At 35.5% G+C, this 25,213-nt stretch overlaps 1 protein-coding gene across 1 annotated transcript in view; it reads left to right on the top strand.

The window, feature by feature from the left end:
* The first annotated feature begins 2,236 nt into the window (after positions 1-2,236).
* The window catches only part of pitx2 (paired-like homeodomain 2), a 98,550-nt gene continuing 75,573 nt past the window's right edge, over positions 2,237-25,213 (top strand). The window contains exon 1 of the mRNA XM_088627242.1: positions 2,237-2,303. The gene's annotated coding sequence lies outside the window, so the exon portion shown is untranslated. The remainder of the gene's footprint in view (positions 2,304-25,213) is intronic.

The following is a 25,213-nucleotide window of genomic DNA, read 5'->3' as shown; positions in this document are numbered from 1 at the left end:
GTACTCCCAAAGCTGTTTTAAGAATATTATGGAAATATTCATACTTTTTCCAGTATGAACTGGGGGAAAAGGAGGCAAAAACAGGCCATTTCTGGTGGCATTAGAAAATCCCTGGCAAATGCCAAAATCAAAAGAAATAAGTTATCAATTCTTAAATGTTTATGCCTGAATGGGAGAAGCATAAGAAATAAAAAGTTAAAACTTCAAACTACGTCGCTAGGGGAAGATCTTTTACATTTAGGTGAGGATGAAGAGGATGAATATAAAATGAATAGGTACATACTTTTTTAAAACAGAAGACAGAAAGCAAAACAGGCAGGACAGAAGAGGTGATGGTGTGGGGCAATATATCAAAATTAACCTGTGTGCTGGAGAATTGAAATTGAAAAAGGGTACAGGAACTTTAGAATGTATATACAGTACATTCAACTGGTTAATATAAAGGTGCATCCTATAGACCACTTAATATAGAAATGGATGCAAGCAGCTTATTGTATGATGGGATCAAGAAGGCCTGTAACAAAGGAGACATTATATTGCTGGGAGATTTCAACTTTCCATACATAAATTGGGATGATGTGATGAGGAATACAAGAGCCTGAAATGAAGACAGTTGAGATTAACCATGTTCTTATTAATTTCATCTTTTCAAACAACCAGAAAATAATTAAGGGAAAAGATGTGATAACTGGGAAATTGTACCCATAATCTGATATTTTTTTATGTACTGTATAGTTTAAAATTCAGAAATGTACATTTAAAATTAGAGTTTATAATTTTAGACAGACTATGAAAGAATGAGACAGAGATTACAAGCAGTGAACAGGGAACAGATGTTCACAGAATAAATAAAAGAATGGTTATAATCCAAAAAAAATGTAAAGGCCCAAAAGAAATAAATTCCTAAAACAGTGAAGTGTCAATCCTATAAGGAAAATATAGCTTAAATGATTTAATGAAGATATTAAGAACAATTTATGGGTAAGAGTGCACTTCACAGACTGTGTAAAAGAGTCATTGAGTTAGAGAGAAAAAAAGAGTACAGTGCAAAGAGCTACACATGTAGCTAAGAAAGATGTTAGAATTGCCAAGACAGCAACAGAAACGAATCTTGCGATAGGGACAAGTATAAAAGTGGGAGGAAATAGTTTGTTAGATAATAGGGGATTAATAATTGAAAACATTAAAGTTAATATACTAAATTAATATTTTGCGCAGGTGTTTACAACAGAAGACCTCAATAACATGTCCCATGTTATAAAACACACTCTGGAAGCGGTGGGTAATTTTTCCACAACTGATACTGAGGAACTAGAGGAGATGTGATTCAACAGGGCCTTATGATATTTTCCCAGTTCAGACAAGGAATGTTCGATCCAGGGGCCTGAGTCCTACTCTTCTGGGATCACAAGCAGAAACTGAAGGGGAATTCATTAATGACTGAGAATAGGAAAGTATTCAAATAATAGTGGGCATCTGGAACAAGCTTCCCAGCCACAAGGGTAAGCTCCAAACTTCAAGAAATGGCTGGACTAAATTTAAGATTCACTTAGCTACTAAAGCACCAAACAAGCAAGATGGGCCAAATGGCCCCCTCTCGTTTGTAGCTCTTCTTATGTATAGATGTTCTAAGTAACTAGTGGCAGCTCCAATACATTTTGGAACAAAAGTTTGCTAAAAGCAAATTTCTAACACAGAACTTTGTAATTTGTATCGTATATGCTTTGAAATAAGAGTGATATAATGACTTTCATAAACAAAATATGACTTTGTATTTTTTTAAAGATCATTTTCGGGTGGTTACAGGGAGATAAAAAGGGAGCTCGAGCTATAATAACAATGTGTACATAAAAAAACATAATATGTAAAACATGTCCACATTGCTTTTTCATTTACTGTTCCCTGTTTGCAGTTTAATCATTTAGAGAAAATTACAGGCAAGTGCTGATTTTTTGGAACAGTACAGTAAGCTGCTCGCACTCAAAAGTTTGCAGAATACAGTACATAAATACATATATTTTTGTTAAAAAAAGTTTATTGGAACAGTTGGCATTTAGTTAAATTGTTAGACCTCAACGGAAAAAGAAAGATGTTTTACACTGTTGGGGTGGTAATGTAGGATGAATTGTGATTGGATAGGAGAAGTTACAAAGCTACATGACATGGAGGAGAGGCTTTTAACGTTAGGCTGTGAATATAGGCTATCAATTAAAAAAAAGTCTGTTGATGGCCCAGTAAATCTCCAGCATAGCCTGTTCTTCTTTTGCATACATACAGACTACTCAGATTGACAGTCCTAAAAGGTAAGTGATTTTGATTCAATATGTAATCATACACGTTCTACTTTTTTTCTGAAGCGGTTTGCCATTTCCTGGGGTACGTTTTGTAAATCAGTGAGTTGCCTAGCCAGAGATTAAGGCAAATTCTGCTAAGGACTATAAGTTGACTTAGAGCATTAAGAGGGATTAATGTTTAGCTGCGGTGAAGCAGGCGAGCTAGGTTAGTGTGTTTACGCAGTGTTGCAGCTCACAATTAATCCAAAATTAGTATAAAAGATCAGCAGTGACTGCTCTGGCGTGCTTACTTGGCTTAGTCTTGTGATCAAAACTCACTTTGGGACAAACTGTGTAGATGGTCAATAGTAATGGTGGAAGAGGGGGGATAACTGAATTCTCACCACACTGTCTGCAAATGTTTGGCTTTCAAGATCTTAATTTAAAATATAAATTTACAAAGCTTCCTATCAATAGTTTTCCTGCTTTTTATCTATGTCACAGGTCCATTAAGATGAACTGAGTCTCTTTAACTAGCAGTAAAGTTAGCAATAAAATCCCCAGCCCTTCAGAAGGATGTTGCTTGCCTGTGTTTAAAGATTCCTTACATTTAGTTCTGCCATGGAAATAAAATATGGACAAATTTACTGTTTCTTTTAAAAAAATAAGTCCTTTGTAAGTGTATGAGAATTAAATATGTTTCTAAATATTAACATGAAAGGAACTAATGATGATTCAACTCTTTATACAGCTCTTTATATTATGAAGGTCAATCTTTAAATCATTTCAGGTTGCCCACCATTTTACAATAAAATAAAACAGCAAAATATAAAATATAAAAAGGCACTAGATATTCCTCTACAAACTTGTACTGCTCTAGAGATACAGACATCTTAACCAGTATTTGTTTGAAAAGCATGAAATCTTTTGACCTTTACTTTTCTGTTAGTTGAAAACAGTTCCACCATTTAAGGAATTTCATCTTCTTCTGTCATGTTTCTTTGAGTTTTATTTTAAAGTTTGTCATGATTAGATTAATAATGCAATGTTTTTTTTTATTTGCTTTGCGTGGTTGAGTGTTTTCATTAAATTGAGGAGTATTGTCAACTCTGGAAAAAATACAAAACAAAGTACATACAGAATCTCCTTTTTCTGCTTATATTTTAAGAAAATTGTCAATCTTCTAACAAACGTCTTTCTAAAATGTGCTGCTGTGTTTCCTCAGGTGTATTCTAATGTACTGTATACATTGAAAGAAAGGTTAACGCTTCCAGGTCAAAATCTATATATTTTTTAACTTTTTTTCCAGGCATAATACAATATTAAATTTTGATCTTTTCTTAGGTCTTTCTATTTGAATTACAGAGTGAGGTGGTAGGTAATGAACATCAAAGATCAGTCCAAACTGCAGAATAAAGAGCACTGTGCTAGTCCAGTTTTCAGAATATCTTGGCTTTAATTACAGGCAGTATAAGATGCTTTTGAAACTTGCTTTATTTAGCACAGTTGGTAAATTATACCTGTTACTCATCACTTAGCTTTATTTCTTATATTATTATAATCACTGAAATTAACACAATTCCTTGAATTAAAAAAAAGTTTATCTTGAGCTTCCGTATTAATATAAATAATCATGCACAATCAAATTTTAAGCTCACAGAATCTAAATGTTCTGCAACACTAATGTAAATGGCACTAGACTAGGAACCTGCTCATTCCTAAAAAAATCTTTAGGAAGAGGTTGTTGAATTCATCCATATAGATAGTATACTTAGAGCTACAGAACAAAAGAAAATTATAGGTTCTCCTAAAAAAGAAAAGAAAAAATGCGAAACTTCTCATTTGAAGTATGCTCATGTTAAACCTTTTAATTACTCGACTTATGTAGTCATTTTGAGAGGAACTTTGCATCTAGACATTATGTGACCAATAGAGAAAATACAAATGAAATATGTATACACATAAAACACATAGCAGGCTATGTCTCTCTTTCATAGTATACCACCAAATTCTGATTTTCAAGCATTACAAAGACATGGATAGAACAAAAAAGTTTAACTTCAGCAGGGGTAGCAAAATTTTGTTAACCAACCACCCACTGCTCAAGCTAAGATTAGACAAATTAAACGCCATTATTCACGTCACTCCCCAAGATGCCTTTTAAAGTGGCTTTATGTTAACTATCATGATGGTTTACAGTGAAAGCCACAGTCTTTTCCTTTACTTATATTATAAAAAAAATTTTTTTGGCCCACTGGGTAGGAATTTATTTCGCATGCAATGGAAAAACAGTAGGTGCAGTGTGAAATGCTAAACATATATTTATATACTCTCTTGCAGAAGTATTAAGTACCCTTTCCCTTATTTTTGAATAAAACTGAAGGGTAATAATCAATTAAAATATAAACATTGATTTGGTAAGGCTAATTATCAATAAAAAAATTATAAGCATTTGAAATAATGGGAATATTCCACTTTTATAGGATTCTTATCTATTCTAACTACACAACACAATGTTCACAGGATTACCTGTGCTTGCATCTCCATTTTTCCTGTCCCTACAGTTAGACAGATTAATGTTGTTTTGTCTTGTAAGAAAAGATTTTGTTTGGTTTTACTTTTCCTTAAAATTTCTTATATGATTTAAATGTGGAGATACCAGTTAGGCAATGTAGCATTGTGTTTGATTTATTTTTTTGTAAACCACTGTGTCATGGAATAAAATCCCCTACAAATATAGCCTTCAAAGGAATTCATACATATTAAATGTCTTATCAACGTTAATTTCTTCAAAACCATAGGACCTCGAGACCTGCTGCACCTTCTAAAAATTAAGACAGAACTATTGGGAAGAATTCCTTTATCAATTTAATTGATAAATAGATCATTTCTGCAGACCAAACATTATTGAAAGCATTGAAATTTAGATATCTTTTAAGATTTATGAAAGAAGTCCACCATATATAGTATTTGTTTAAAAATTGCACAGTTGTTTTTGTTGGATCAACACATCTTTACCCAGGTCTCAGTGGTCAAGGTTTTGTGCTCTGTTTGTACATCCCAATTGCTTTATACGTTTCATTTCCGATAACTAAAGCCATTCATTTAATTTTGCATCCTAATGACAACTTACACTCAGTATTTCTCCAAAGGCCTATTCACAATATAGTTTTCTGTGAGGACAGTACAATTTCAGCGTATTTGGGAAGCTGTATGAACAATAATATTCTATTGGGAAATAAACTGGACTGAGACCAACAGAAGAGGTGGTCACAGTCTGTTTGCTAAATAAACTTGGGTTTTGCTTTTAAAACTTCAGTTTGAACAAAAAAGGAACCCATCTGAGAGTCACATTCAGAAGTATGAAAACATGATCAACCGGCAAAAATAACATAGAACTTAATGTCTTTAATTTAGGCAGAAGTGTGGAGTAGTGGTTAGGGCTCTGAACCAAAGAGTTGTAGGTTCAAATACCAGATGAGAAGTTGCTGTTGTACCTTTGAACAAGGTACTTTTCTTGAATTGTTCCAGTAAACTCCCTACCATAAAGACTGGTCTCCAGGTCATTAATGAATTCAGAATTTGTTCTTGATTTACAAGCCTCTTAAAATAAAGCATTTTGTGTTTTTGTAGTCTTCCACTCTTTTCACACTTAGTTTTATATGTGTACCTAGAACTACCAAAGCAGCCTATGTGAGAGCTAGATTAAAAGCAATCTTTAAATATTATCATAAAACAACAAACAATTGGGACAAATTGGGTTGGCAATGCTGACAAAGAATTGTCCCACTACAGCTGGCAATGTGGGTTTGGCATAATGCATGGCTAGCACAACAACATGGTCACCAGTTTTAACATTGGGTACTGATAAACATTTGGCACCTTCCTTGTCCAAAATTTTTCTGGTAAACCTTTTTTAGTAACTGAAATATTTTGTCCTAGTAATTTTCTTGGCCATGTATTCTTTATAAAGAATACAAGACAAGCTGGAAAATGTAATATATACAAGCAAGTCTCACTTTCTTTCTTTTTTCTTTTGAGCTGTAAATTGTGTTAAGTCTCTATGATTTTATCAACCTCTTCATGTCATCTCAATATAAGCAACAGAATGTTTTTGGAAATGGTAGGTACTTTTATTATATATTATATAAAAAACCCTAAACTCTGTGAATAAAGCAGTTCAAAATGGTATTTTCCATACAGCCAGAGCAACTTCAAATGGTGTTCTAAATGTGCTAAATGCAGATCGGATAACAAAATGCAGACTATACCACTTGTGTTAGAAAATGATGACAGTTCAGTACTTTAGTACAGTTTAGTACTGTAGTATCTTTAATAGTAGAAAGATGGATTACATTGTAATTATTCTTGCTTGAAAGTCAGATGAAGCATGTTGCATGAAATTGCAAGTACTGTAATAACTTAGAAAACTTATCAGAGAAATCTAATTTGAACTGCTGTGTGCAGTCAATAAAAGTGCATCCATACTGGACAATGTGGAAACAGTACAGTATATGCAATGTGTCAAAGGTACCTGTTAGCAATCGACAACAGATGCTTTTTTAAAAAAAGCAATCTAAAGCATATTATAGCTACCTGTATATCACCATTATGTAGAAGCATTTTTTATATTTTGGGGGAAAATACATCATAATGTGTGACAAGTGACTATATTCAATTAGATTACCTTCATACATAACTTTCTGTGTGTACTTAATTATATTATTTGTATGTTCAGTCATTTAAAGAAGCACAACTGAAAGATGAGTCTATTACATGTATTTTTTATTTCAACATAATTGTACAATATACTATAATGTAATGACATACAGTCATTTTTTATTAAGCACAAATATCCCCACCATGTGAGTGCATATTTGTTAAGGCATGTGAAGATGTTTAATAACAATTATCCTGTTTTTTGCATGACAAAAAGGACAGGTCAATATATTCAAAGTAAATACTTTTCAAACCAATTTCATTTTGGATACTCACTCCCAAGTTTTAGTCGGTGTCCCAGGAAATTAGTAAGGGTATTTTCAGTCCTTTTTCTGCTATGTCTGGGTGTGAATGTGTAAAATGAATGATGTCAAATGGGTAGACATCCCATTAAAAACGTATTTCACACCAATAGAGTAGTTCGCCAATCTCAGCTTCGAATAGGACTTTATGTACACACCATATCAGTTTGAAAAATTCCAGGTTGTACATAGCTTTATAAAAACAAACATCTACTTTGAATTTTGAAAAATATAAGCCCTCTAGGAAGATTCTGGTCTAAAAAATAACAACCTTATCTCTCAAGTACCTAACTTGCCTTACCTTGGCTACCTTCAACCAGTACAGATAGCACTCCTCTTCCTTAACACTCTGCCTTAATAATGTACGTTGCCAAAAAAATCCAGGGAGTACAAGCTGAAACTATTAAATTTAAGTTCTATATACCCTTTATAGATCATTCAATGCCAATAACTTCAGGTATTCAAATTATTAACACTAACAACCTCCTTCTATAAGACATTTGAGAGAGCAACAACTTCCACCGCAGCAATCTTGCCTTCCTCTTTTCTACAATCTCCTCTTAATCTCCTGCTATGTGCCATCATTCTTTAGAAATAGCCCCAAACCTCTTTTGTGCCACCTGGTTAGTTTCTGAAAACATTCATTCATTGGCAAGAGGTTGCATTCATTGCCAGAGAATAAAACATTACTGTTGTATCCCTCTTCATTGGAAAGGTATGCTTAATACAACATTATTTTTTTAAAAAACAACTACTGTACATCACAATAAAGCAGCTGTATTTTCTCAAGAAAACATGAATGAAACCAAACTGCTTGAAGAACATTTCTTAATGACCTGTAATGAACTTTTGCAAAAGTTTCTCCTGGTCTAGGCTACAGTAAACCTAATAAAAAATATGTTATCAAATATTGAACCGTTACAAATGCAATATACTGTAATTGATCTTGATGCACCAACAGCCCTATCCTTAAGACAATGAACATGGAGAAAATCGTATAATCTGCACAGAGAAAAGATATCGGTCACGATTTTATTATATTGCAGAGGTCCCTTTCGGAAGCTGGATAATTACTGCCCTCCTACAGCTGAAAAGCAGTTCTGTCCTTTGCACACACTTTTTAAATTAATGTTATTTTGATTTAACGTGGGACAAAAAGCCTTGTAAAATCTTACTGACAATCTATTAATATTAGGACTTTTGCTAGTGCTCAGTCTCTGAAGGGCATCACAGGGCATCACTCACAGACATTATCTCACCTTCTCTTCAGAGTCCTGCAGAAGGTCCTCACAGAGGCTGGTGAGACTAACCAGTCTCTTCCACTATGTCTGTCAATTCTCTATAAAAGAACACAGCCTATCTGCTGATCTCCATAGACCCTCTCAGATCTTTGCTTATCGATTTCGTCAAATAATGTAATTCTTTTCTGTGTCCCAGAGAAATAATTCAGATAAATGCATTTACCTCAATACAACTCTAGAAGGATGAACTCAATAGAAATTAAATTAAATTAAATTTAAATACTGATATTTGGATACTTGTGGAATTGTTCACATGTGTGGAATACATTTTTTCTTTGCTCTGTTTCTTCTTCATTGGGTTTTTCTCTCCCAATCTGGATTTTACACATCATAATGTGTAAAATGGGTCCTTTCAATTCTAAAAATGCTAAAACAAGTATGTAGCTGTTTGTTCTCAGTAACAAAATATCCATCTTGAGTGTTTGGTGGTTTTTAATAGTTCTGACTCCACACTTACACACCTATTCTAACTCCACCTTTGTCAGATCTAAACACTCCATCATAAAAACTGTAATCCCTAAAGTTCTGTGCATCTAGTGCCTCCAACACAAGAAAAGTAAAACTATTACTCCTTATTCGCTATTACAGAGTGAGATTCAGCAGCCTAGCAGGCCGCAATCTAAACCAAAACAAATATCTCCACTGCTCTCTAGATCTTATGATTTCTTAGCAGCTCTAAAAAGAATTAAAACAAAAGGTAAGAAAGGGTTTCTTGAAATTTGCAGTTTACTTGCATGGTTTAAGTTAACACTCAGTTCACCATCTAACCTAAAACTTTCATGCTGATGTTCATTTGATTAGAAAAATAAGCATTGAGTAAGGCAGTGTGTAATTTTCAACTTATGCCCATTTATCCATTTTCTAATAATTTTATCAAAATTCAGGATCAGAGGGGAGTCAGATCCTATCCCAGTGAGCAAGGGACACAAGGCAGAATGTACCCTCAAGGGGATGCCAATTCATACACACACAACACATACACACTCACCACAGGACCAATTTTCCCAGAAGAGACTGTAATTTACCTACCAGTATGTCTTTGGACACAGAGAGGAAACCAAGCACCTACTGAAACACATTTGAATTCAGGGAGAACACACAGACTCCATACAGTAGCTCCCCAGGTCTAGGATTGAACCCAGGGTCCCATGCTCTGCAAGTTAGTAATGCTAGCTACTGTGGCACCATGCCGCCCTCAACTGCTTTCTCCTCCTAGCTTCCACCTGTGAAAGTATTTGACATTTCTTCATTTGGGAGTTGTGCTTGAAATAGAAATATATCCTCATCCATCTCGTTCTATCAAACTTCAGCAAGCAGTAGCTCTTTCCACATCCCTTCCTACGTGTTAGGCTTGCAGATGGAGCCATTCAAAATGTGTAGTTGCAGTCTTTCCCGCGGCAGGCTTACCACAGCTTAACACAATATTATTCAGGACACCAATCATAACTTTTCAGTGGCCAAAGAAGATTGATTGGTGGCACTTGTGATGTGTTGGATGTTACCAGGTAGATTTTTTTTTGGACATTTTAATCTTTAAATATTTTACTTGGTTTCTCAAATTTTTGCTGACCAGAAAGATCATTTATTAGAATTAGAATCCCAATCACCTTTATTCACCAAGTACGTTTCATGTACAAGGAATTTACTCTGGTGTATTTGGTACAGCAAAACATTCTATATACAACAAGACAATAGACATCTTTAAGACAGTGCACATGTAACTAAGCATTGTTTAAGCAAACAGACAACCCTATAAACGAATCTGTTAAAATACCAGGTGGTTCTTGTTTTAATAGACAAGTAACATCTTCCTTAGGGCAGTTTATGAAACAGGTGGTAATTTGGGTGGGAGGGGTCATCAGCAATTTTCTGTCCGCTTGTTTGCTCTGGAATTGCACAAATCATCAATTGAGGGAAGACGGCAGCCAATGACCCTCTCCACAAAATGAATAGCACACTGTAGTTTGACTTTAAAGTGGGCAGATGTGTTGCCAAACCAAACAGTTATAGAAGCAGTCAGAATGCTCTCATAATGGCTCTAACACTGCATTAGAATTCATAGAGAGATACCAAAGTGTTTCAGTTGGTACAAAAGGTACTCCATTTAGGGGTAATAGAGGTCATAATTCCCAAAAACTTTACAACCATTTACACTTTTTTAAGAGGTTTAAGCTCCAGGTGGCTGCTAGCACATCATAATACCAACCTGACTCACCTATCTCCTGTACATTTTCTCATCATTATTAGAGATGAGACCTAGAGTATGAAGCTAATGTCATCCACAAGATTAATTAGTTTAACAGCAGAGTTGCTGTAGGTGCAGTTGTTAATGTACAAAGAATAGAGTAATGTGGAAAACACATATCCTTGAGGTACACCAGTATTCACAAACTGTCTGACAAATATGGTCCTAGCCACAAAGGTTGCTTTCTTTCTGTGAGAAAGTTGAACATCAACTAGCAGATGGAAAGTGGAACATTCAGCTGTCACAGTTCATTGTAAAGGAGTTCTGGAATGCTAGCATTAAAACTAAAATCCACTTAAAGTATTTTTGCATACACACCTGAGAATTCTACATGTTTCATAATGTAATAAAGGCCCATGTTAACAACATCACCCACTGATCTGTTGGCCCTATATACAAACAGTAGAAAATGGAGATGTGAATCTGTAACAGTTTGTACTTAACAAAGTATAATCTATTTGCATATCTTCATTATGACAGAAGTAAGAACAACTTGTCTATAGCCATTAAGACAAGCTTAACACAGACAACACAGCCACAGTGTAATGAATGATACAATAATAATAATAATAATAATACAATCAGTACAGTGAGAAGTGCACTAAGAAGAGCTACTCACAGTCCAGAACAAACCAGAACAGAACAGTACACAAAAAAGTCATATTGCACAATATGACTATAAATATAAATGTATTGCACAGGTCCCTGGCATATATGGTACAAAAATGGTTGTAAACTGGAAAAGAAAAAGAACAGATGTATCAGTTTACTGTTCAGTCCAGAAACAGGTCACTGTCAATGCTGCCTCTGCCCAGATGCAAGGTGGATGCGTTGTACAGTCTTATGGCAGAAGGCAAGAATGACCTCCTGTAGCCCTCCCTGTCGCACCGTGGATGAATCAGTCTATTGCTGAACGTGCTCTTTACTTCTACAAGCATGTCATAGAGGGGATGGGAGACGTTGTCCATGATGGCCTCTAGTTTGGACACCATTCTCCTCTTAGCCACTACCTTCAGGGGGTCCAGGCCACAACTAACGACAGAGCTTGCTCTCCTGATGAGCTTGTTCAGCCAGTTAGAATCCACTGCACTTCCATATTGGAAGACACTCCAGTCTGTTGAGTCAAAACAGTTTTGCAGTCTCTCAATGGCTCCAGTGGTCCAGCTCTGAGCTTAATTTGCTGGGCTATAGCAGTGATCAAGTGTTTCTTTCTCCTTTCTTAGGATAACAATCAATCAGCTGTTTGTAATTAGATATGTTACGGCTAAGATTACTATGGTTTAAGTTCCCTATAATAATAATCCAAGAATTTTAATGTTTTATTCTCTAGTTCTGTAATTCGATCAGCCAGGAATTGTTGTGCTGACTCCGCATTAGCCTGAGGGGAAATATATATACTGTATATATTCCAGCCATAATAAGAGATGCAAATTCTCTGTGAGAATAGAGGGTTTGCAGTTTATATACAGTACGTCCAACAAAGGAGAACAGTTTTTGAAAAGAACAGTGAAAGACTTAAACCAGTTTCTGATCACATAAAAACAAAAACCCCCACCTGTAGATTAATCGCTGAGGTTAGCATCACAATCTGCCCTGAACAGCTGGTGGCCAGGTACCTCCACTGCTGAATCAGGAGTAGAGGTTCCAAGACATGTTTCAGTAAAACAAAGTGCTGACATTAGAGAATCATCCCGGTTTGTCTGGAGAAGTAGTTGTAGCTCTTCCATGTTGTCACTAAGGGACCGCACACTGGTGTGAAACAGGGCAGGCAGCACCGTTCACAAACCACATCTCCTAAACCACACAAGAGACCTGGTGCCTTCTCCATCTTCTATGACACACTTTTGTTTTATCAGGGTCAGCAGGTTTTCCATTTGATGAGGTTTCACATAATATCTGTTGAAATGAAAAATTAAAATGAGTCCCGAATATTAAGGAGTGTGTCCCACTAAAACGTTATATGAACATTAAAACATGAAATGAAGTTAAACAACAAAAACAGCAAACACACAAGCAGTTGCCAAAAGACTGTGGATCAACTGACACCATCTTATGATCTTTGTGAGAGACAGACAAATACATCTTTTCTACTACTCTCCCATTAGTATCACATTACCATAAATACAAATGAGACTTTTGTCCAATGTGACCACTGCTCAGCAACACTCCTCTAGTCATAATTTACCACTATTGCAGACATCCCTTCTCTAACTTAAATGGTTGTGTCACGAAACAGTTCTTTCCGGGCCCTATGCAGACGACATGATCTGGTTGGTGAGGACACAGTAGGGAGAAAATCATGCAGGAGAAGGGTATGGAGACAGGGGGGTGTGTCCAGGTGAGCAGGTGTCCGGGGGAAGTGAGTCCGGGGTGAACAATCAAAGACTAAATCCAAAACGGGGAATCCAAAACAGAAGAGTAGTCCAATGCCAGACGATCCATCCGAAGGACTTAAAGACCAGGAGCCAAGGACCGGCGGGGGGAATCAGGAACGAAGGGTTAAAACCATAATGGAGCCAGACGCAGCAGGACCTCTGGCTCTCACGAAACGGGATTCAATGAGGAACCTCGGGTGACGTCTGTGTCTGTCTTTTAAGGGGAAAGGGAAATCAGAAACAGGTGCAGGTAATGGGGCCGAACAAGGAAGGGCTGGAGTGCCCTTAAGAGAAGGAGTAGCGATCGTGACAGGTTGGGCCAGACACCAAATTCATGTAGCCAGGTACTACACCTTTGGCCAAGCAGAATAAATTCAATCCTTTTAATTGCTTTACATTGCTTACACATGAGAATGACTATTGTTATTAACTCAGCATACATCAGTGCCACATTGTGGTGTGTTTGAAAAAGACAAAACTTACATAAACTATAAAATTGCATACATTTTGAATTAAATTATTTTTTTATTTTAAGTTTATTTTAACATTTGTAGAATTTGTAAATGTCATGGTATTAAAGTACTTGGCTGATTTGCTCTTGGGTTTTTAAGTTCTATCAAAGCCTTTATATTAATAGAAGTATTAAGCCTTTACATTCATACATAACTGCTGTCAGTTTTCCCAGGTATAGTAATTCACACTATGCCAGTTTGGATTCAAATATAACATGGTCAAACTGAAATTTTCTGTATTATATTGAGATGGAATAAAGTAGTCTAAGCCAAGTGTAATTTAAAAAGAATCTGGATTTCTGAAAAAAATCAATTAACCCAAGGCAAACCAGGTCACTCTCATATGTTTGGGGTCAGATTTCAAGGTGGGGTGTTTAAAATGTATATTGTAAAAGCTGCATTTGACCTTGGGTCTCATTAGAACTGCAGGCAGATGGTCTCCAAGAATGGACTGAAATATTTGAAATTCAGTTTAAGATTAAGCTTTGTATCAGAAAAGCAATTTTTCTCATTCCTATGTAATCTAAAAATGTAGCCTTAAAAACACACTGGTGGTACATAATTAAAAATTCTTCATTGACCTGTCACATTAAGTGGTTACCCTGGGTCAGGCTTTGTTAAAACAAGTCATACAAAGAGGATGGACAGCTCATGCATAGTTACAGGTACAGTATGTAGTAATATCTATAAAACACATAAAACACTAATTCATAATGTTGAAACATGGAGCTCAATGTCAAATATAATTATGTCAGATAAGATCACTTTATTGGCCATATACAATTTCTTGTATTAGGATTTTGTCTTTTCATATACACGAACTTGCTCTCCATGAGACACACAGCCAGGTAGAGAAACTGGGGTCAGAGTGCAGGGTCAGCCATTTACAGTATATATAGGATTAGGATTCCTCTCTTGGCCGGGGGATTACGAACCTGGAACCTTCTAGCCACAGGTACAGATCCTTAGCCACAGAGAAAACACACCACCCCAGTGTGTGTGTGTGTGTGTGTGTGTGTGTGTGTGTGTGTGTGTGTGTGTGTGTGTGTGTGTGTGTCTGATATTGTGCAAATATTGACTCCATGCATATGAAAACAAGTTTGAAAAACAAAATTCAGCTTGAGTATTGATGATGTTGTGATGTATGCAACAGTGATTATGGCTGTATACAATGTTAGAGCTAGAGCCACTTCTGTTGAATCCTCATAGGTTCACAAGTGCTAAGCAATGTGGCAAAACATTCATAGCAAGAAGTATGTGCATGTTAGCATATGGACATAAAAGTGAACACATACAGTAAAAGCTACACAGCTTCACCAGTTTGAATTATACTGCATCAATATTATGGCTCAGTGAAAGATAGAGGGAGCACACAGTGGGACTGTCACTGACAGGAACATTACAGTAATTCGCTATATGCATATCTGCCATCTTCAGGATTCAGTAGCACAAGCAGGTGACAGGAATTCCCTGTCAGTAATGTATAAAGGCCTAAGAGCATGATAGATTTAGAGGCACCACATTAAGGTTTTCTTCTGCACAGTAGCATACTATAGTTGAAAGCACATTTGGTCATACAAAAGCCTAAACCTATATCACCACCCACCTCTATCATGCTAACATACACAATTTATAGATGAGCCTTTGGGTCTGGAAAAGGGTAGTGTTTTTTGGTTTTTGTCTCATTTGACTATCAAATGGTAGGGCATATGTATACAGTAGAAACCACAAAACATTTGCTGAGGTCATGTAAGGAAACAACATTATTTTGGCAGCAGTAGTGTAATAGAGTAGGGAATTAGCTCCATTAATTCCAGGTTTAGGAGTCAATTTATAATGGCAATCATACTGAAAACCACATATTGAGACCATTTTTCAAACCAGTATAGCATCACCAAATGGCGTTTGCACATTTACGCATTGAATGGAGGAACATGCTTTTGGTCCATGCCATTGTTCAAATGCCTGTCTTTGAGCTAATTGAGACGCACAAGATTTTGAACACGTGTAAGTCACTTAGGTACTTAACATGTAACACAAATAATAATATCCAAAAGAATGTACTGTGCAATTTAGCATTTTCTGTTCTCCACCTTCGGCTTCCTTGAGAAAACTGTAAAAAGAAGATTGAGATCTTATCATTGATTTTAAGTAGCATAACCAATAATTCTGCTCATTGGTAATATACAATGTTTTTTTTTCTAATTATATCAAACAATCATAACTCACAGTTGCCAGAAAACTAGTAATACTGAACTATTGTTTGCCCAGCATTGTCATGCTATTAAGGTTGAAATATGTAATAGTTATTTGACCAGCAATGCACAGTAGACTGTGAAGCAATGATGATACCATCCTAAAACCTAAAACTATGAAAAACTTAGGAACAGGAATAAACATTACATATAAAAAATAAATATATATATATATATTCATGTTAGTGTGTGGCATGGTTGTGCAGTGGTTAAGTTTTCTGCTTTGTGGCGCTAAGGTCCTGGTTTCACCTTGGGTGCTATTGAGTTGTAGTTTGTATGTTCTTCCTGTGTTCATGCAGGTTTCTTCCAAATGCTGAAGTTCCTTCCTACAGTCTAAAGACATTCTGGTAAGTTAACTGGCATCCAGGAAAACTGGCTATGGTGTGAATATGTGCAGGTTTGTGTGATCTAATTTGATCAGTAATAGGAAAACCAATTAATAAAATGACAACAACAAACCACCAAAATAATACAAGTATAACGTTTTGAACTTTATACATGGATAACATTACATTCTTAGTGAAAATACACCCCTGTAAACATGTACACATTGTTTAAAGTGAAAAAGTTTGATTCAGAAATATAAGAATAAAAAAAAATCCCATCAGTACAATCCAATGGAAGAGTTAATGAACGATGTGGTCGAGAGCTGAGACATCACAGGTGCTGTTTAAGCAAATGAGTCATAAACACTGGAAGGTGATCAGAGACTGAGCAGTTCTGAATCCCGTGGTGGTTCATTCCACTATTGTGGAGCAAATGCGGAGAATAAATGGGCTCTGTATGTGGGAGTATAGAGGGTGGGCATGGAAAGTCTGCTGCAGAAAAGAAAGGCCAGGAAGTAGTGAGGAGGAACGAATAAGATACTTAAGGTAGGCTGGTGATGAGCAGTTGACACAGCAGTTGATCCTAGAGGTCTAGGGTTTTGAATAAGATGCATGCAGTGATAAGGTATAATGGAGTAACATAACTGATAGCAAAGGCAAGCTGAAGACCTCTGGATGATCAAAAGTAGAGATGATAGCATTAATATAAGATCAGTAAACAGTGGGTCACAGTAATCTAGGTGGGAGAATACCAGGGATTGGACTAGGAGTTGTTTGTAGAAGGCCATAGTGGGTAGGTAAGGGTTTTGCTAATGAGGCTCAAAAAGAAGCAGGAACATGCCAGGGAATTAACATTCTGGGAGTTACAGAAGAAGGGCTCAAGAGTGATACTGGTGTTTTTTTCCAGAGTAGGGGGGTAGAGGGATTAGGAGTGTAGGTTGTTTTATTTACAGGGGGAATTGTTTATCTTCTCTTTTTAGCACAACCTGCTTTAAAACATGGTTACTTTGCAGCTTGAGTCAAGAAAAACTAAAAATGTTTATATTGTTACATTATCAGGTCATTTTGCATTTTTGATATCCCTATTAAACCGAACAAATGCCTTCTAATTTACCACAAAACTCTGCAGGCCCTACTACTGATCTTGGCTTGGCTCAGACCCACTAATGTGTAACTACAGCATATAATATTGTGAAGTCAAAATGTCTGTGGTGTATTGTTACTTTAATTTCTGTAGAATACTTGTCAACATTTTAAGATGTTGCAGCATGTCCCATAAAAAGCCAACATTAACAACTTTTTTAAATTAAATTACAAAGGATGTTTTAAAACAGGTTTATTAGACATATACAGCAGTTCTTAACAATGTTTTCCTATGAATTGATCATGGTTTGACACTTTAGAATCTCCCACCACTGAAAACAAGCCACAGCAAGGAAAGAAAAATGGCAAAAGAAGCAGAAGTCAAAAGGAACTCTATCTCAGATTAACCAGAAATGCTCAAGGATGTAAATCACACGTTGGTCAACATTCTTCTTTTGTCATTTTGTTCATTACTGTTATGGTCAAATCAAATGACAGCACCGATTTTTTTTTTTCCTTTGGTTGGACAAAGATATGTGGTGCTTGTTCACCCTGCTGCTATTCTGTGTGTACTCTGACTCATCTTGGAAACTAACAACAAAGTTGTCACCTGACTCATTTTTAAGGTTAGAATAAGGAATTCCACCCATTTCTAGTATTTAAGGATTATTGTAGAACTGGGGTAGGTACAAATAATATATTATTTCTCCCACTCAAAAACAGATAAAGTAGTTGTTGGAAAACTGGAAAAGTCCAGTATATCATATAATACAGAAGGGAAGCTAAAAAAATGAATGGGAAGCTCTCACCAATAAAACAATAAAAGTTACTATGTAATGTTTTTTTCATTTACACAAAAAGTGCTACCCAACCAACTGTAATTGAATACAGATGATGAGAATTTATCTAATGCCTCTTTTACAGTAAGTCAGAGATGAGGCCTGTAGAAGAAAAATTTGTAAAAATAAAGTCACCTTGACAGTAAAACAATTGGGTCAAAAAACCAAAGTGAAGTCAAACCCTCTCAGCTTTAATCAAAACAGTATGATCTGTCATCAGCATAGCATTTTTACACCCTAGGACAATGCACGCTGGGGTCTCCTGCTGGGTTTCATTTGATCATGGCTAAATCCAGCCAAGAAAGTTACACAGACAGTAATTAAATATGACAGAAAAGAAAATCAGTAAATTATTCCTTTTAAATAATGTACAGTACATACAGTATATGCTCTCCCTGCCTGCTGGAGGTACCTGTACAACAATGCACAGTATGATTTGGAAAAGAAGAATGAATTGTTCTTCATTGAAAGCAGAGGCTTGCTAAAATATTGAAATCCACAAACAGATTTTTCTTTTTTTTTTCATTTTCATTTTCATTTTTAAATAGACAATACTAAACGTGAAAAGTCATCTCACAGCGTAATAGTGCCTCAACATGTTTGCCTTTTTAAAAAGCACTAAATACTTAGTATGTGGCTTTCCAAATGTAATTTTGTGACTCTAATTTCAATATTTCGATTTCTTATAATGTTTAAGAAGGATATAAATATGGGTCTCCATAAACTTCTAAGCTAAATTCATTGTCCTTTCCTTTTAGACTAGCCTGATGTAGTCTGATGTGATCTTAGTTTACTAATCCTGCATCTGGAGGTAGTTTTGATGCTTCAATACAGAGTTTGGGAATTTCACAAAGATCTCCTCCTCTCTTCAGGAAAAGATCTCATGCCTGTTAATCCATTTAATATGTGAGTGTATTGTACTTAAATAAGTAAGTTTAAGAAATGTTGTTAGTTCAAGGAAAACCAAGGATGTTAGCTCTGTATGAGTTTTGCAAATGTCAGTTCAAGAGCTTTATTTATATATATACATAAATGTGCTCAAGCATCTATATGAGGAAAAATAAAATATAATGTATGTGAGGAAAATGTGTATCAGTTTCTTGCTTTATTTTGCTGGCTGTGCTTAAGTGTCTGGTATATCAAAGAGATAAAATAAACATTGACACATAAAGGAATATGCTTGTCTGTATTAATAATATCTGTACCATTTTCACATTTTAATGCAAAGATTACAATTATTATTTTAAACTGCTCTTAAATCTCTGTACTAACTCCATTCTTATTCTCTAAAATACTGTCAACTGAGAAACCAGCTTGCACTCTCTCAGCTGTCAGAACAAAGCAGTAAAGCCATTCATAAGGCATTTTTATTAGCACTCAGAGCACAAAATGAAAAGTGGTTCCAGAAGGTGACCTTTTGCTTTTCTGAATATGAGAAAAAACTATAATTGTATACTTTTACATACACACATGCACACATACTGTATGTATGATCACAATATTTAGTTCCTAAGGTTATTTCAAAGGAAGAAGTTTCTTGTAAAGTATACTAAATCACTTTCAGAAGCAGATAGTAAAAAAATAACATTTTTATTGTGTCGCTTCTCTAGGAAATGGGGTAAGTAACAGGTCCTGCTGTTCATTGAACTGTGAATTAGGCTTCCAGAAGAGTAGCTTGTAAAGTGCACTTTCACATGTTTTACTCTTTTGACCTGTCTCTGGCCTGAAAACTATGTCGCTTACAGGACATTGAGCTTAGGAAAGTCTGGGTTTGATTAGAAGTGGAGCTACTTGCCCTCCTGGAGAAGTCTGCTGATGGTTTAAAACAAATGTTATTGTTTGTCACAGGAACCAATGTGATCACTGTTTTCTCTTCCTCACAATGGACACCCTATATTTATGCAAGTGTCTTTCATTCTAAAACCTTTGAGAAAACGGATTTATTTTTAACTTTCATAAACCCTAAACCTATAAAAGGATATACTACAACATGAAACTCATGAAATTCACGAAACTCTAATTAAAAAATATTCTCAAAGATATGCAGCATTTCTGACGTAGTGGTTGAGAAACTTCTATTTTATGTTGAAATGCTGAGATGGAAAATAAAAGCTCTTATTTATTTTGTAATATAAATTAATTGATCTTATATGGGGTGACATTGCTACCTAGCAGCGCATGAGTCATGTGTTCAATTCCTGGAGTGCTATCTGTGTGGAGTTTGTATGTTCTCCCAGTGTTCCCGCAAGATTTTGTTTGGATGCTCCAGTTTCCTCCCACACCTCAAAGATGTACAAATAGGTTAATTGGCTTCTGGGTCTAGGTGTACCCTGTGTCCAGGGTGTATCCTGCCTGGTGCCTGCTGCTCGCCAAGGTAGACTCTGGCTCCCCTGTGATGGGTTAGAAAATAGATGGAGGGATGATTTAATGTACAAACACAACAGAATGTTATGATGACAAGAGACTTGTCACTTGTTACTTTCAAATTGAAAGTGTCGCCGGGGTCCACATTGATGCTGCAGTTGAGTTAGACACAACAGCATCATGACTTTGCTAGGACACTTGGAAGTTCTATTCAAATTCCGTATGACAGATTGAAAATGTAAATTGTGATACAGTAGGTCTCTCAAAACTATTATCATAGTGTGCGTACATTACATCAACTAAAAAAATATTGATTGAAATGCAGTATTACAGTGTGTTCTATTTTTGTCCACTCTACTCTGGATGGAATTCTTGCAGGTAAAGGTTCACTGAAAATAAAATACTCTACCATAATTTGATTTGGATTTGGTTTTGCTAAAAGGGTTCCAGAAATCTAGGAGATATTCTTTCTTCCAGCTTCAGTTCTATCAGTTTAGAGTAGCATCCAGCTTTTTATTGGCAAGTATGTACCTATTTAACCACTGCATAAGTGTGTCCTTCTCTCCACTTTGTCATGCAATGGCACAAGTTTTTTATTTTTTTCCCTGCTTCATCTTACATTAATACTTAACCCTTGTTGAAGCTGGGTAGCAGTAATGACTATAGAGGTCCCTTTATCCTGTAACATTTAATAAAAAGCACACTACATAACTAACAGTTATGAAGAACACATCTGTAGGAAAACCTTTCTACTGTGTCTCTGCTTGACTGTAACTCATCAGGATTATTTTGCATGTACCTAATGCAACATAAATGTTTTCATGAAAACCAGTGGAATTAATGGTATGTTTGAAATAAAAGATTTGTATTATTTGGTTTAATTCAGTTTTGCATAAAATTATGATACGGTAATGTTAGACTTAATAAATTGGGTTGCATAAATAATTGCTGATTGCAGTTTGAAATATTAAAGAATTTAAGTTCACTCATGGGTACAGCCAATTTTCCAATCTGCTTAGGGCAACAGAAACTCTCAGTCCAGCACAGTAGTGGGAGTGAGCCTTAAGACAAATGTACAGTGTAAGGAGCCAAAGAAACTCTTTTCTCTTTACTAGCCATGTATGTCTACCACAGCTTCACAAATACATCCAAAGAAACAATGCTCTTGGAACAATGTCAGAAATAAATTGAAAAATAGTCAAAAGAAAAGCTGTTCTCGGAAGGGAAATTGCTCTGATTCCTCCACCATCAATAAATTCTCCCTTAAAGATTTGACAACAGCAATGACAAAATCAGCATTTGTACATAAGTATTTTTTATTTTGTTGTGATCTGCAAAGATGAATAAATCCTGATTTACTGCTTATACTATTCAATCCAAATTCAGATAAATAATAAGAACTCACTAGGTGGTACATGCAAAATAAGTCAACACAAATGAGAAAAACATATACATTATGTAAGGCTGTTGAAATAGGAAAAAAAAAATAAAAGAAACATTAATAATGCCCACGAATACTTTACTGTTATATGGTTTCTTAGAATTTTTTTCTTCTTGTCTCTACACATTTTCAGCAACACTGGTATGAAGCAAAAAGGAACAGCTTTTCCCACACAGACTTTATTTTGCTTTTACTACACCTCTGCACAAAACCAACAGCAATTACACAGTATCCCTTAAATGAAAGGCAATATGTAAATGTTGTGAAAGGATCAAATTAAAAACTAATCTTATTTGAAAGTCTCATAATATTTTAATTCCAAAAACATGTTGTTGCTTCTCAATAATGCATCTCATGTGACTTGTGGCTTGAAATTGAGGAATTAAACGTGCTTGGTGGCAAACATTTGTTTATATTTTTCTAAAGATTGGCACATTATTTCAAACAGAAACATGTGTATCACATAATAAGCTTTATACCTCTTTAAAATGGAAAACACATTTAAATATATATTAGCTCTAAAAGTAAAACCAGTCTTCATTCTGCGTTCCGATAAACATTTTTTACACATATATACAACCAGGAAAAAAAGCACAGAGATATTAACACTTGCAATGCATTTAAGCTACTAAATTATTATTTGAAACTCTTAAAAATAATGATTTGACTTTTTTTTACAAAGTTGCAGACATCGACATTAGCAAAAATGCCTGAAAAAAATCCAGACTCTTCATATGTGTGTTTTATCAAAGCAATAAAAGTGGCGCCATTTCCTTTACAGACCATAGAAGCTCTTAAACAGTTACATTTTCAAAGCTGAAAACTCAAGAGGTAGAGATAATTCTTTATTTGAAAAGACCTTTAAGTGAGTGATGGTAAAATAGAGCAAGTGGAAAACTGTCACAGCTGTTTCTCCCCCAAACATATTTACCACAGGAATGCAAATTTCAGATTTTTTTACATTTTCCCAATTTCTTTTTTGAACATTTGCCAAACTCTTTTGAGCTCAATGCAATTAATTAATGGATTTTAACTTTCACATCTGCTTAGAGAATGTTAAAATTGGAATTTTAAGAAGTGAGTTTATATTTTCCCATACACACAAAGAAACAAATGCAAAGTATTGTATGACGAATTCCCAATTCTGAGCTCTTGGACATGTTTAGCCATATTTAATCTCTAAATGTAACTAGCGTTTATTGATTAGTTTACCTATACTTTACTGAACTACACCAAAGTCATTCTTAATTGAGCAAATATAAAATTAAATTAATTGATCGTTACATAACCTAAGAAAACAAAGAAATGCTGGCATATCTATTTTTAATGTGACATTAAGGCAAAGTGGTTAAACTGAAGTGTTTTTACTTTCTGTGCTTACGTTACTGAATTCATGCTCTAGTCATCTTCAGGTAATATTTTAAAGCATATGCATTTTGAAGAAAAAATATTTCAAAGAATTCTCTAGTTTTTTTTAAGTTTAAAAAATTTTAAGGAAGCTAAGTTAACCATGACTAATGCCATGTGAAAGCCTTTACATGACAATCACAAAGGAGAGTGACTTACAGTTTGCTTTCCCTACTACAGATTTAGAAAGTGTATTTATTGTTTAATTACTGTGTTTTCAGTTTCCGCTGCTCTAAGCAGCACTACAAAGTTAACAAGGCATAGTGCTTTAATTGCTTTCATCGCACAGTGCTGTTACACTTCTAGGGTGATGACAAGCAGTGTCACCAACAGCCCAACAAGCTTAATGTTGGTTTCACAAGGCTTTGAAATGGACATTCTCTTGTTAAATGATCCATGTATCCTCAGCGATTTTAATGTCCCAGTGGTCAAGACAAGAACACAGTCAATCTTGCAGAATATGACATTTGCTGTATTTGACCTAGACTAAAGCTAAGGATCATTTTTGTCTTTCGGAAATATTATTAAACACTGCTAAATATGCCCTCTCTTTAGTTTAATCATCAGTTTACAATGCACAGTTGTTTTGATTGGCTTTTTCTTTCCTTGTGAACCTATGAAGCAATTTTGTTTCCATTGCACAGATTTATTTAAAATAGTTTTTCTTACAAAAGTTGTGTTATTAAATGTTATTAAAAGTCTTAAATGAAATTATCTTTCACACCTTGATATTGCTGGTACAACTGTATACAGGGCATGTTTTTTCAATTACAGCATGGAATACATGATTAGGAAGTGATTGAATAATTTTCTTCTTTGACCTCAGACCAGAAGCATATATTCCTTAATGTCATTAGGTTTGCTCTGGTAACCTTTAAGTGAAGGAAACGGGTAAGGCTTGGGACCCGGTTATTGGCTAGGAACCAGTGTTGCACAGGACTAGATTGAGCAGCCTCATAGCAAGTTTAATTTTACTCACAAGAAGAGCTGACAAAAGATCAGCGACACTAAGCCCTGGAATTACCCTAGATATTGCCCCCTATGCTCTGCAAATGAAATCTTACAGAAGACCTTTAGGAAAGGAAGAACATCATGGTTAACACTCAGAAATCCGTTTCACACAGACCAGTGCTGGTACAGAGATAGTGAGAGAGAGAAAACTGTGTGTGTGTATGTTGAGTAGAGGAGCGTATCTTGATTGACAGATGAAGCTCCTACTTCCTGGCTGACACAGAAGAGCATTTTTTTCCTTCTCTCTCTTTCTTTCATGCCCTTGATTGACTACCAGGTCAGATAAGAAATTAAGACCAGTGAAATCAGAACCAGATCACACCTGTCCTCACCGCAGCTAGCAGAGAGCTGAAATAAAGCACTTATGAAACTGCTGTGATCATAACCTTCAAAACCCTGAACTCTCACAGCTGTCCACTTTCCCAAACTGAGTCTCCCACATCACTGGCACCCAAACCCATTGGCCTATCACTCGCAGAAAGCTCTTATTTTAGCTGATGAGCAGGAGCTAAAATGTACATCTCTCTTTATAACCACTGGCCTCCAGAAATAGATGGTGCACATCCACTTATTTCGTTAAGGGGATTTAGATTTTTGAAACAAAAATAAGTATGTTTATTCATTGCCATATCTGCTTTTGTACTCTTTTCCAAGGAAGACTGTGCTAATCTTCAATCACACTGTAGAATTTTGGATTGTTTAGAATAGAAGCCCTAAATAGAAATTCAGAATTCCAAATTCCCTTTGCTGATCTTCCAGT

The sequence above is a fragment of the Lepisosteus platostomus genome, chromosome 1 (assembly GCF_059453375.1).
Source record: "Lepisosteus platostomus isolate fLepPlt1 chromosome 1, fLepPlt1.hap1, whole genome shotgun sequence".
Taxonomy (NCBI): domain Eukaryota; kingdom Metazoa; phylum Chordata; class Actinopteri; order Semionotiformes; family Lepisosteidae; genus Lepisosteus; species Lepisosteus platostomus.
The sequence above is the reverse complement of the archived record's forward strand: the minus strand, read 5'-3'. Positions and strand labels throughout refer to the sequence as shown.